Source organism: Micropterus dolomieu, linkage group LG15 (assembly GCF_021292245.1).
Source record: "Micropterus dolomieu isolate WLL.071019.BEF.003 ecotype Adirondacks linkage group LG15, ASM2129224v1, whole genome shotgun sequence".
In the NCBI taxonomy this organism is placed as follows: domain Eukaryota; kingdom Metazoa; phylum Chordata; class Actinopteri; order Centrarchiformes; family Centrarchidae; genus Micropterus; species Micropterus dolomieu.
The window spans coordinates 1,488,752-1,501,822 of NC_060164.1; positions in this window are offsets into that span (position 1 = coordinate 1,488,752).

Consider the following 13,071-nt stretch of genomic DNA (forward strand, 5'->3'; position numbering starts at 1 on the left):
GGTGACTTTAAGCAGGGCAGTCTCAGTGCTGTGGTACTTCCTGAAACCAGACTGAAACTTTTCAAATAATTTGTTATTTTCCAGTACAGTGAGCAGCTGTTTGGACACAATTCTTTCTAGAATCTTTGCAATAAAAGGCAGTTTTGAAATTGGTCTAAAATTATGTGGGAGGGAGGGATCTAAACCAGGTTTCTTTAAAAGTGGGTTCACGCAAGCTGTTTTAAAATAATCAGGGACACAACCAGTAGATAGGGAGCTGTTGAAAACAGAGATCAAATGGGGCCCAACAGAATCCATTACTTTCAGTAAAAACTTTGTAGGTATTACATCAAGTGGGCTGGAGGACACTCTCATTTGTGATACTGTTTTTAAAAGCTCAGACAAGTCGATGGGATAAAACTGGTTAAAACTCTCTTGTTGCTGGTGAGGAACCTCTGAGTAAGAGGCAGTGGGGGTAATAGAGGCTCTGACTGACACCACCAGCTGATCCACAGTCTTAAACAGAAACCTGGGATTGTGTTTATGTGTAGTAATGAGTTCAGAAAAATAGTGTGTTCTCGCATCCTTAACCATGTTATTGTAGTTAAACAGTAATGTGCTTTACTAGCAACAAGCGCTTTGGGGAGTGTTCTGCCCTGGTACTCACCTCTCAGGCTACTTTTAGGCTATGAATGCCCTATGACTGGTGGAGCACATTGGGGCCTTATGCAGCCTGAGCGTAAGATCTAAAGACACTACTCAAGGCTGGAAAAACAATGGCAACGTCCACTGCATGATTGTGGGGGGGAAATTTTTTTTTGTAATTTGATTATTATTATTATTAGACTTTATTGTCCACCTTAGTGGAAATTTGTCTTTGACTTCTCCGAACAGATATGCAACAGTGACACCACAGTTAAAATTACATAATAAAATACACACAGTTAAGAGTACGACACTTTACCACCATCGACATACAACAACAGAAAAATGGAAAGCAGCGTGGCCGATGGAAATAAGGTAGGTTACGACATTTAAAAATGCTTTCAGTTTAAATTCAATTCCTGTATGGCATGCGGAATAAAAGAAATGTCAACAATGTGCAATTACTTCCTAAAAGAAGCCAGAATAAGGTCACTAACGAGTAAGAAGTGAACACAATAGCATCTATTGAAAACAATCCGGTCTCAATTTATGAAAGTAAAAGTGATTTTAAGTAGTGTTTTTAGGATTGGCCTTCACACAGAGTCTAAGTCAGTTCTAAGACTTATAATGAAATTGCAAGAATCTTGTTTTTTTCATACCATCTCTCCTCACCTACGGCTTTGTGTGCCTCAGTATCTATACTTTGTGTCTGTGTGTATGTGAACATGTGTGTTTGTAACAATGTGTGGTCAGTATTTACAGGTAGGTTGTTGAAGGAGGACACTGGGTCTTTATTTGTTCAGGGAGAGCACACACACACTCACACTCACACTCACACTCACGGAGCAGAAGCAGTGAAGGCAGCCATGGCCTCCTCTCTCCACACACAGCATTCCAAAGGGAGATGTTTTCAATTCATTCATTATAGAGAGGTCACGCAGGGTCAAGTTCAATGCCAGGAAAAAAGAGCGGCTACAGTGAGGGGAGCACCACCCACTCACCCACACACACACACACACACACACACACACACAGAGGCACACATACGCACTCCCATGCAGCGAGCACAGCACGAGTAGAATTACTGCCAGCATAGCTTGGGATTTTGGGTAAATATACCAAATTTAGTCTCATTGTGTTGTTTGCATTTCAGCAGAAGAGAGAAAAAAAAAGGAGGAGAGATGGTGGAAATAAAAGGATCAAAGCAAATGGATGGATGGATGGATGGCAGAGGTTGGGGAGGGGCATTGGTTTGGTGGCGAGAGGATGACATGTAGAGGTGGGGGTGGGGGGGGGTAATGATGTCATTAGTATGCACACAACCTCGGTGTCTTGTGCGCACCCATACACACACTCGCCCCTCTTTTTCTGTCTCTTTCCAATTGTCATCTCTTCTTGTCTTTTTTCCCTTTCCTTTATTACCTCCCTCTGAGAGTTGTAGACTTCAGAGAAAGAGACTAAGTTTGTTTGTGTGTGTGTGTGTGTGTGTGTTATATGCTCAGCAGTAGAGCAGGATTTGGAGAAAATGCACATCAGCAAATGGAACATGACTGTTCGACGTCAATGATGTGGAGAAGGCAATCTGACCCGTTGTCACAAACCTGAGAGAGAGAGAGAGAGAGAGAGAGAGAGAAAGGAAAAAAAGAAAATTAAGATTAAGCAAGAGAGAGATGAGTTCATCAGCAACACCACCACTTTGTCTACATCTCTGTTAGTGAAGCTTTAAAGTATCATTGGATAGAGAGAAAGAGAGAGCAGGGGTGACAGAAAGTATAAATTAATTTGGTCACAGCCTTTTAGTGTCCTGTTAATGAGCCATTTGAGTTGCACCTTAGCACATACAATATGACAGATAGAAGGGTGCTATGCGTAGAAGTTTCATATTAACAAATCATTGCAATATTGAGAGTAAACATATGAAACAGCCACAGAAAAGATAAGCAGCCTCCTCTCATGTTAGGCTGTGAAACTGGATTTGTGTAGGATTCATTTAAAGCACAAAAGGCTAGAGGGTGCTGTTCTGCCCAAGCCAGCAAAGATCATAATCAAAATTACTTTCTTTTAGGAAAGGTAGATGGTGGAAAAAGTGACTGCTGTCAAAAGATCTGTTAAGTTTGATTTTACATTACTGGAGTAGTATTTTACATGTTGCTAAAACTGTAGTTTTGACTGAGAGTGCGCTGATGTAAAACTGAACTTCTGCTGCAGAACAGACCGAACAGACTGTCTGCATTTTCCTAGCGGTCTGTGGATCCATAATTTTCTGTTTTTCTTCTTACCTTCCACTCATAGTTGAATCGCACAGTGTAATGCTGTCGCTCTCTCTTTTGTCAACATTGTTCAAGATGTGGCCGTCATGTTTGAATTGAACTTTATTGGTAATGGTTAATGGACAAATCCACACTGATTACGTTCGGTGTAAGCAGCCATGTTGTGTCTGTTCAATTGATCAGTACATAAAAATTGCAGCATCTGGCTGATTAAACATGTAGTGTGAGTTACCACAATGTACAAGAATAATGAAAACACAGTGTTTCCCAACTTAAAGTATCAAAATTACCAATATTAAGTCTTGTTTTGTGTAATGATACAAGCGCCATAAGGATTGATCCCCATATTTATTCCCTCAAAGTGTGGAGAATCTGTCCCTGCAAATGCAGACTGTGAGTCAGTGTTCATCATTGACATTGGAAATAGGCCTGGGGGGGAAGTAGCATCGTTTGGAATTATTTCACATGCATGTGATTAAGTAATTTACTGAGATTGTCAAATAATTTGGTGGCAATGGATTCACACACTAAATATTTCATATTGCATTCATCTTATTAATCATGCCACATTGCTCTACTGAACATTGTAAATTAGCCACTTTTAATTATCAGTAGTATTGGTCATAGAAAATCATCATCGGAAAACCTTCACTCTCATTCACCCTCTTATTCTGCTGTTAGTTTCGGGCAGCTGGAATGTCTCATGGTCAAGCATCTTGTTTCTCTGCTTGGTCCAGTAATAACAGGCCAGCAGCCCCGTGCGCAGCCACAGATGGTCAGTGTGAGCAGCCAGCAGTGGTCAACAGAGTGGCCAGCAAGCTGCCTCGGCAGCAGCAGCCACTCTGTTGCTCTCTGACAAACCATTGTTGGTTTTGAGACCTCATTATGGTGACAAAGTGAACCACAGATTTGTGGGAAGCTTTTGGACGACTACCAGCATGTATAGAAAAAGGGCTTTCTGTTCTCTTGACAGCTGTTATGTATCTCTTGACCACAGTTGTTTTCAGATACTGGCTACTGCAGGCTATTGAGAAAACATGCAAGGTAGGTTCCTATTAAACAGGATTAATAAATAAAGGTGGAACACAATGCTTAAGTGTTCCAAAGTGCCCTAACAATATCCTGGGAGGGATTCATGCACGAGTCCACTGCTAAGGAGTGAGTCAAAATGTGCTTCACTCAGCCTCTGTCTGCTTTTCCAGATAGTTAATGGTCCATTTCCCTGCTCACTGCTGCACCATCTTCATCAGAGGCAGAAAGAGACAGAAAAAAACACGAGTAATTAAAATGTCTTAACTTGTAGCTTAATTACGAGCCAGCCACTGAATCTCTTTGTCAGTGCACCTCTTTTCTCCCGGTTCCCGCGTTTGCATAAAACAATAAAACCTCTGTTAAAAAAATGTAATTTGCTCTTTGTTAAGATTAGATTCTCCCTTTTTTTTCTCTTCTTCACTAAGTTTAAACGTTAAATCAATCAAAGAAGAACAACGCGTCTCTCCTTTCTCTTCCCCCTCTTTTACTTCCGACCACCCTCCCCTCCTCGAGATTCCCCTACACTGTAGCCATGGAAATGGGACTTTGGGGATGAAAGGAAACCATAATTTTGTGGCGGGATTAATTTGGAGACATGAGCGATGCCAAATGAAATCCCTGTCAAAACCTCTGCTGATTCTTTTCATCGCCTGCAGATCCCTGAGAAATCTGTTCCCCATGGCGTTTATGATTTGACAGTCCAGTAGTTTTGGACTTAGTTCCCCCCTGATACCTCTGACATGTTGACATTAAGTGGTTTCCGAGACAGGCAGCACCCATATTTCAATCACCATTAAGCAGAGGATATTTGGCATTAGTTTGGATGGAAAGAAGCGCCTGTGACAAACAGACATTCACAGATACAACGGCAGGCAAACAACTGTAATTACATTACAGGGTGAGCGGCAGCCATTCTCTGGAAGTACGGGAAGGTAAATATAGTCCACATCTGACCCTAAGATCTATCTAAAAACACCGGGCTGATTGTTTACTGCTGTCCTTGTCCAATGTCCTTTTCTTCACATCTGTCCTGTCAGCTGGAAGAACTTTGTACTTTCTCCCCACTTTCTACTTTGACATAACCTGAAGGCAGAGCAAGAAAAAAGGAAAACAAATATTGTCATCAAACATGTCGCATATACATCTTTGATACATGGGTACAGAGGAACATCAGCGTGGTACTTTTTCAATTTAGTTTTTGACTTTTGAAATCACTTCTACCAGCTTATTCCTATTGTTTGTTCCTCTGATCATTTTCTTTATAAACAGTTAAAAGTCTCTTCCACAGAAATAATCTTTTATATATATATATAAGGGTTGTTTCCACTGAATAATGAGTAAGTAATGATGTAAAGAACTCTACTTCTTCTCAGTTTTTCAAATTGCATATAGGTTTTTGACTATGAACAAGTGAAGACATTTGAAGATAATTTTTCAGTATTTTCTGATACTTTATAGACTAAAAGGTTAGATGATTAATATAAAAAAGAGGAATTGTTAATTAAAATAACTGTTAGTGGTAGGTCTAATATGCAGTTTGATGCAACTGGATATTTATGAAACAAAACAATGCCAGCAAAAAACATTAAAGTTACACTGTCGATCATCAATGTAGGATCATCAAGAAATTTTTAGATGCTTGTGTGGCACCCACAACCAAGTTCAGCACCTCGAATTTTCACTCATTGTTATCTTCTGGTGCATTCTGCCAGTTCCCGGTTCATCTCAGTAGAAACGTGCTGTGTTACTAAAAATGCTACAAGAAGATGAAACAAATGCAGTTTTTTCAACAGAGCAATTTTCATTCCACCTCCCTACCCAAGCCCTTGATACACACAAATCGCACCTTGCATGAACTTGTCCACGTTCTTGTTTGTGCGAGAGAGAGAATTAGCATGATTATCCCTGCTCGCTAAATTCAACCTACGTTCGTGTGCACACTCACTGACACACCCACACACGCACCCACACAGAGGAGACCCGAACACAGCAACCCACATCCACTGGGACTTTATGAATCTCATATCTTCCGGATATACCTGCATACTACATGGCTTACTGCCTATCCACCTGAAATCCGACCAAACAAAGAAATATATTCCCTCAGTGGAACTCTCTCTTACCAGAGGCTTTGCAACCACCAGCTGAGCTCCATTTAAGCAAACTTCCAATGTAGGAGCCTGCATTCAATTTAAGACTGGAGAAAACAGATCTAACAACTAGGTGGGAAAGCCATCACTGTTAGAACTTTATGTGGTGTTTTAGTGGGATGGCTGTATGTGGATTCTGCTGTCTGAGGCTTTTTTTTTATCCCCTGGGTCTCTGCTGTTTTGTCCACCGGTGCTTTACTGCCAGAAGACAGTTCTTCAGTGAGGTGAGAGTTTCTGAGAAAATTACATGCAGAAAACTTCCATGAAGAGTCAGAGAGGTTCCTCTGTTGGGGGAAAGTGGGACTGGAGAATGAAGGGTGAGGGCTGTGGAAGAGGGGGGAGTAAGGTCAGTCAACTGCTCACCAACTCCTGCAATGTCTGGTAAGTTGGAGGCTTTCTGCAGGATCAGAGCCACATTTTCTGAAACGCTGTCACCTTCGCCATCCCTAAACTGACATCCAGTTCCACTTTACACACCACCTTCCTAAACACAGATTAAAGATTTGCCTGTCATGGGTGCACTGCAGCCGCTTTCATACCTTTTTACAAACCTGCTGCAATACATTATGGATGATGCAGAAGGTCAGGACAAGATCACAAACAGGAAAACCACTGCCCACAAACTCATGTCACTCCCCCCACCAAAACACAGTACATACAGATGGCGGATGATCCATGTCCTCCATTGCAAGACCAGAGTTTCCAACTGGACTTTTTTTGTTCTGCAAGTGCGCCCTGTCCATTGGTATAGAGTTGGTAGGGTAAAGGGGGCTGTCCCTTTGAAATGATAAGTAGAGTCTTCCTACACTGAGGGACTGTCATTGAAGTCTTTGTTTGCCCATCGGTGGCTCAGAGGCATCTGTGAACTTGAGGGTCGGCACAGAATAGAAATGACCATGTAACCTACTTCGAGGTCACCTAATGAAGGAAAATGTATTCATATATTTGGTTGTATTAGTTCATGCAATATGCTTCCCTTTGAAGCCCAAGGTTGCAGGTTCATTTTTGAAGTGGTTTTCAATCATCCTATGGCATTGAAGTTTCTTTTGTGCTTGGAATCTGGGCTTCACAGGGCTACAGGTCCTGTTCATACGTACGGGCCATGGCCCATGAGATCTTTTAAATTGTTCTGTATGTCACAGAAGAGTGAGTTTTGAGGAATTTGTATACTATAGAGAACATTGGTCAGAAAAAGACGAGTGAATATTTAGGACAGGATGCATCTGTGCAAGTCTCTCTTTCTGCACGACTGTCCATCCCTTGGGCTGCTGCGGTTCATCCAGACCTGCTGCGGCACAGTTGCCTCAAGCAATTTTCCCCCTCCATCATCACCTGTATTAAACACTCTCACACACACCTCATCCCTACTGACATCCCACCCCCCGCTACCTCGCCACATCCCGGACCCATTTCCCCACATTTTCGAGGCTCTTCCTAGCTGGACCCCCCAGTCAGATTCACAGCGGGGACCCCTCCAGTCCATCAGAGAAGTAATTCACACTTTGCCTCATTTGAGTTATTTACTCTATTACCACCCTGGCTGGCCCATTCCTTGTAGCTACCCACTGAGACCTGAAGCTCAGGCTGGGTATCCGGGCTTCCAGCAGGACTGGCAATGCCCTCCAACAACCCCCCCCCCCCCCCCCCCCCCCCCCCCCCCCCCCCCCCCCCCCCCCCCCCCCCCCCCCCCCTACACCCACCACCACATTATGACGGGTGCTGCCACCTCAATCTACAGCTGGCACAGTATGGGGTAGGTTAGGGCCAAGATGAGTGTGGAGATTGCTCAGCTAGCTTGGAGAAGAGAGGTGTGGATGGTACATCTGTGTGTGTTCATGTGCATGCATGCGTGTGTGTCAGGCACGTCCTCTCCCCATTGGTAGTCTTCTGTAAGTCATTATCACACCCAAAGCCTGTGCTTCTCTCAGATGACTTGATAGATTTACATGACTCCGTCTGGGGACCTGTGAAAAAGACAGGGTCCAGTGGAGAGATGAGAGAGAAGACTGCACCATCATCCTCTCCAAAATAAGAAGAGGGACAGAACAGTCACACCTTAATATAAAATGTCCCTTCTTTGTGGGGTGGGGGTGGATGGCTCCTCATACTTCACATAATAGGAACAAGTCTCCATCTCTCCCATTGTAGAATTGAAATAGCCCTTCTCATCAAAGATCCCCTCAAGCTCATCTGCCAGGGTAAGAAATGAGTGATTTCGCCCATCTTCTTCATCTCATTTCAATCTCAAATCATGTCACTTTCTTTCACATATTACTATTCAGTATTATTCCGGCTTTTATGGATTTACCTGACTGTAGCACATTGTCTTCAGTGTCTGACAGGGTCCCAGAGAAAAGCACATTGCCAATTGGTCAGACTATTTGTGGTGTTATTATCGTTCTGTTGCAGCAGGCAGAAGGGAGCTCTGAGCTGCTGTTTGCGGGGACAGTCAGCTTTTCACATTTCTGGTTACAAGAAGTAATTTGCACTCTATGAGTTTAGGTACCTTTGACCTTTGTCCAGCTACAGGCATACTTGATTTTTTAGCCGTAAAGATGGATTTTAGATATGCATGCTGTCAGGACCTTGTAGTGATAAGGTGTTCAACAGTACACTCTCAGGCCAGTTCAGGGGGGCCTATTATTTAAGGCCGCTATGGCTGCGGCGACTAGGCTTTTCCCAAACCGAGCCCTTCTCCATCTCTGTGCTCTATACCTGTTCTCTGTTCCATCCACATAGAACAAAAACAAGAGAATGTGATTATTTACACATATGGAAAACAAATCTCACTTCAGGGAACTGGTAGAATCCTCATTAAAGTTTGAGCAGTCTGCTCAATTGCCAGGTCAGAGACATGAGGAAGAAGAGGGGGGCCCATATAGGAAGACGAAATGAGTGTTAGAGCAGACTAAACTATACAATATGACAAGTACTGTAGGAAGTAATTTTTACAACTAACAAGTTACTTACATTACCTAAATAGTAACTAACCCATGTATTAGGTTACTCATATTTAAATGAGCACAGGCATGGTGCAGGCCAATCTAGTGAAAGACCCTATTCAGTTGCATTATGGTAAATGTAAGATCTATCATTTTTTGATTCGCTTCTAAAAAGTTTGGGACACACATGAGTGACACGCTGATAAAAAAGGAAACAGGATATATGTAATTTTAGGTCATAGTATGGGTCAAGGTCCAAACACACTGAATCCTACATTGCTATGTTAAACCCTCACTGCCTAGTAAATGTTTTTGCTTTTTAAAGCCTTTATTTAAGAAAGGAGAGTTGAGATAGACAGGGGGGAATAGAGAGAGCAGATGACATGCAGTAAAGGGCCGCAGGTTGGACTCGAACCTGGTCCGCTGCGGCAAGGACATAGTCATTGTACTTTGGTTGCATGCTCTATTTGTGAGCTAACATATAAAAAAAGAATGAAAAAAAGACATTCCAAGAATAGAATAGTAACTGATTATATAACTAGAAGAAAAACATTATTATACTCATTAACTTGCTCATTACCACCAGCATTATCACATATCACAGTAATGTGTTATGGACCAGCAGTGACAGCAAGAGTTTCAGTCTAATAGGTCTTTTAGCCATTTTCATGTTATTCCATTTGGGATCAGCTGAAATAAACATATTTTGTTATGGTATTTGTATATGTGTGTGCGTGTGTGTATGTGTGTGTGTGTACGCCTATTTGCAGGCGTGTGTCAGAACAGCTCTGGAGTGTTACAATTGGTGTTTGCCCTCTTGTTTCTCCAACTCTCCTTGGTCGAGCTGCGGTAGCAGGTGTTGATGCTGCCTCTATTCAAAGTGTCGCTCACACCATTTAAAAAGTGAGGACACCCTCGGCTGTTTTGCATATATTGGGGTTCTGGGGTGTCGGTGCACTCAAGTTCGCCTTCGATCACTGACACATCAAATTGACTTCCTAACAGTATTTTTGCTTTTTTTTTCTCTTTACTTTTACATAAATACACTACTACTTTAATCTTTTTTATTATTATTGTTTTTATTGCCCTATGTCACTTCCTTGCTCTTGGTCTTTTTCTCCTTGTGTTATTTGGGCTCATTTTATGATTTCATCCTCATACAGCAAAATTCAAGAATCACAAAGTTCTGATATGACAGAGCACTATCCCATGCAAACATTTTGACACTGAACATGGCGGAGATAAGATGCTAAATACAGCTCCAAACAAAACTTGAGATGAGATGTTGTATTTGTCCATAGCTGTTACCTGCAGGTAACAGGTCAGGTTTCAGGTTTTCAATAAAATCAGGACCTTAATATGTCTGAAAGTTCACTTCAAAACAAAATAATGTGAATTTTGATGTTGTGTCTTGTTTGTGTGTATTGAAGTGATGTTTTATTGGTCACTGGTCATCCAGTTTATATGAATGGAATACTAAACTAGTCTACCAGTTACAAGACCAGGGGCCCAAGGAGCCAGTTAAAGTTTGAAGTGACTGTTATTAACATCTGTCATAAAATTCAAAGGGCTTGGTTGAAACTAGTGATATCCCAGGCTTCTAATTTTCACACCTGATCCCAATCCTTTCATGTTCTTATTACATTGTCCTATCTGATATATAATCAGTTTCCCCCCCTATTTAATAGAGCTGCATACATAGGCTCCAGTATGCTAAAATTAGTAAAGCAATTTAACACAATTTCCTAAACAATTTTGGAAAGTTGACATAAATTTGTGTCCAGCGGCCTATTGTCTCATAATCTGTAAATGTTAACAGTAGTGGAATATTATGACAGGTACAATAAATCTATTATTAATGTTCAATTATTCATCTTGGATCACTGTCACAAGTTTGTTAAACATTGCTGTCAATACAGCGAGGCAGGAGGCAAACAAAAACAGGAGCTTATTTTTTCTTTGTTGTTCATTTAAATCACTCTGGTATTAGATATTTATATTAAAGAATAAATAAATAAAAATATAACTAGCAGTTTTATGGGGTACACCTGATACTTTCAATTTCTCATAAATAAAGAAACATCCAATTGAAGTGATTATTAATTAGTTTTAAAAAATCATGATGGGAAAAACAACAACAGTGAGTAGACAGTAGGGCAGATTAATCTGCTGATAATTTCCTTGACTATATGGATAATTGTTTGGTATATTAACTTTGCAGGGCCCAAGTTGGACTATTAAAAAAAATGCCCTGACCACTGGCGCAATTCCCCTAGAACCCATTTTCACAGTTGAGGAGCTGGATGAAACTTCAGTCAGCTAATCAATAAACATTTTGCCTTGTCATAGCAGGACAGGGGAAACAAATTTTGGTTAGCAGTGGCTCAAGTGCCACGGCAGAGAGCCAGCATGAACAATACCGGAAACAGACCCAGGAACAAGTTAAATGCATCTAAATGGAATGGACTAGTTTTTAATGTGATGAATTACACTTGCACTTCTCCTGGTCTGACATGCCGAAATGTCTGCTGTGAAAAAGGTCAGTGTGTGTGTGTGTGTGTGTCACTTTCTGTCTCTCTCTACCCCTCCCTCACCCCTCCCAGAGGTGTAACCCACCCTTTCATACAGTACCTGCCGCCCTGCTCCCTCTCCCTCCCTTTTAGAACAGGTTGAATACATTGAACCTCTCCCCTCACTATCTCTCTGCCAAAACTCACATGGGACCTCTCATCCTTCTCTTCATTATCCATTCTTTCCACTCCTCTTTTTTTTTTCTTCCTTGCAGCTCCTCATCATCTCTTCCCCTCCCTCTGTTCGTCTGTCTGTCTGTCTGGCACCTCCTGCGCTGCTAAGCCTTCAACCAGTGTCAAAACGTACAGCGCTGGAACAGTGCCTATGCTGTGTTTAGGTGGTGGCATTCACACTCACACATACACACACACTCATGCAGAAGCAAATGTGCACAAATACCGCCGTTCCTGCTATGAATACACACTTGTTTATACACACACGTACACTCACACATGAATACGCACATTCAAACACAAGTTCAGCCTTGTACGAGTATGATCTGTCACACACACACACACACACACATACGCTGTATGTGGATAATCAACAGCAGAGCAACAGAACATCAGTCACATGTGTTTGCATTATGGCATTGAGACAGATATGACACAAACCAACCCCTTACCAACAACACATTTACACACACACATATGGTGACACTGTGAGTTATTGAGTCAGACACGTCAAAGCCTTTCGAAGTTGGTGTGTGTGTGTGTGTGTGCGCGTGTGTGTGTGTGTGTGTAATAATCCATTGGTTCTGTTCTGTGCTGATTCCGGGCGCTAAGCCCTGCCACAATTATTCAAATCCAGGCTTTTAGTTGCAGCACACCTCTCTCCATGGGCCTATGAGCCGGTAATCTTGCCTTTGGCCCTGCATTTCAAATGGCCTTAACTCCCATAAGGAATGCATATGAAGAGGAGCCACTAGTGGCTTAATCCACCCTGTTTAAGTTGCTGAAACGTACACCTGTCACGCCGTCTCGCGCCGGAGCTTGTGGCTACTGATAGCCGGGCTGTAAATCCAAAGGCATGTAGCTTTTTAGCCCGTCTTTAAAAAAAAAAAATTATCGTGCTGTTTTGGCGGGAGGTGTGGGGTGTAGAGGCAGAGAAGACCCCCCTCCTGTCCATACACCACTTCATTTGTTCTCTCTATTTCCTGCCTCTTTTTTTCTATTCTTCTGTCTGACTCACTTTATGACTCTTCCTTTTATCTGTTTGTACATTTCTTTCTCTATAACACTGCTGTTGCCATTCTTGTCCTTTTTAATAGGATACAATGTGTTGTAGGGGACTGTCCAGTCTATATCTTTTAAAAAAATTAATATGGACACCAAAACCATTATTATTTAATTTAATTAAATAACCTGTAGTTTCATTAATTACATGTTTTAATTATGAAAAGTCAATATATTGATCCAACGAACAGAAAGTATTTCTGTTTACCAGTATTAAATACTGGTTAGCACTTAAAGGGAAATTCTG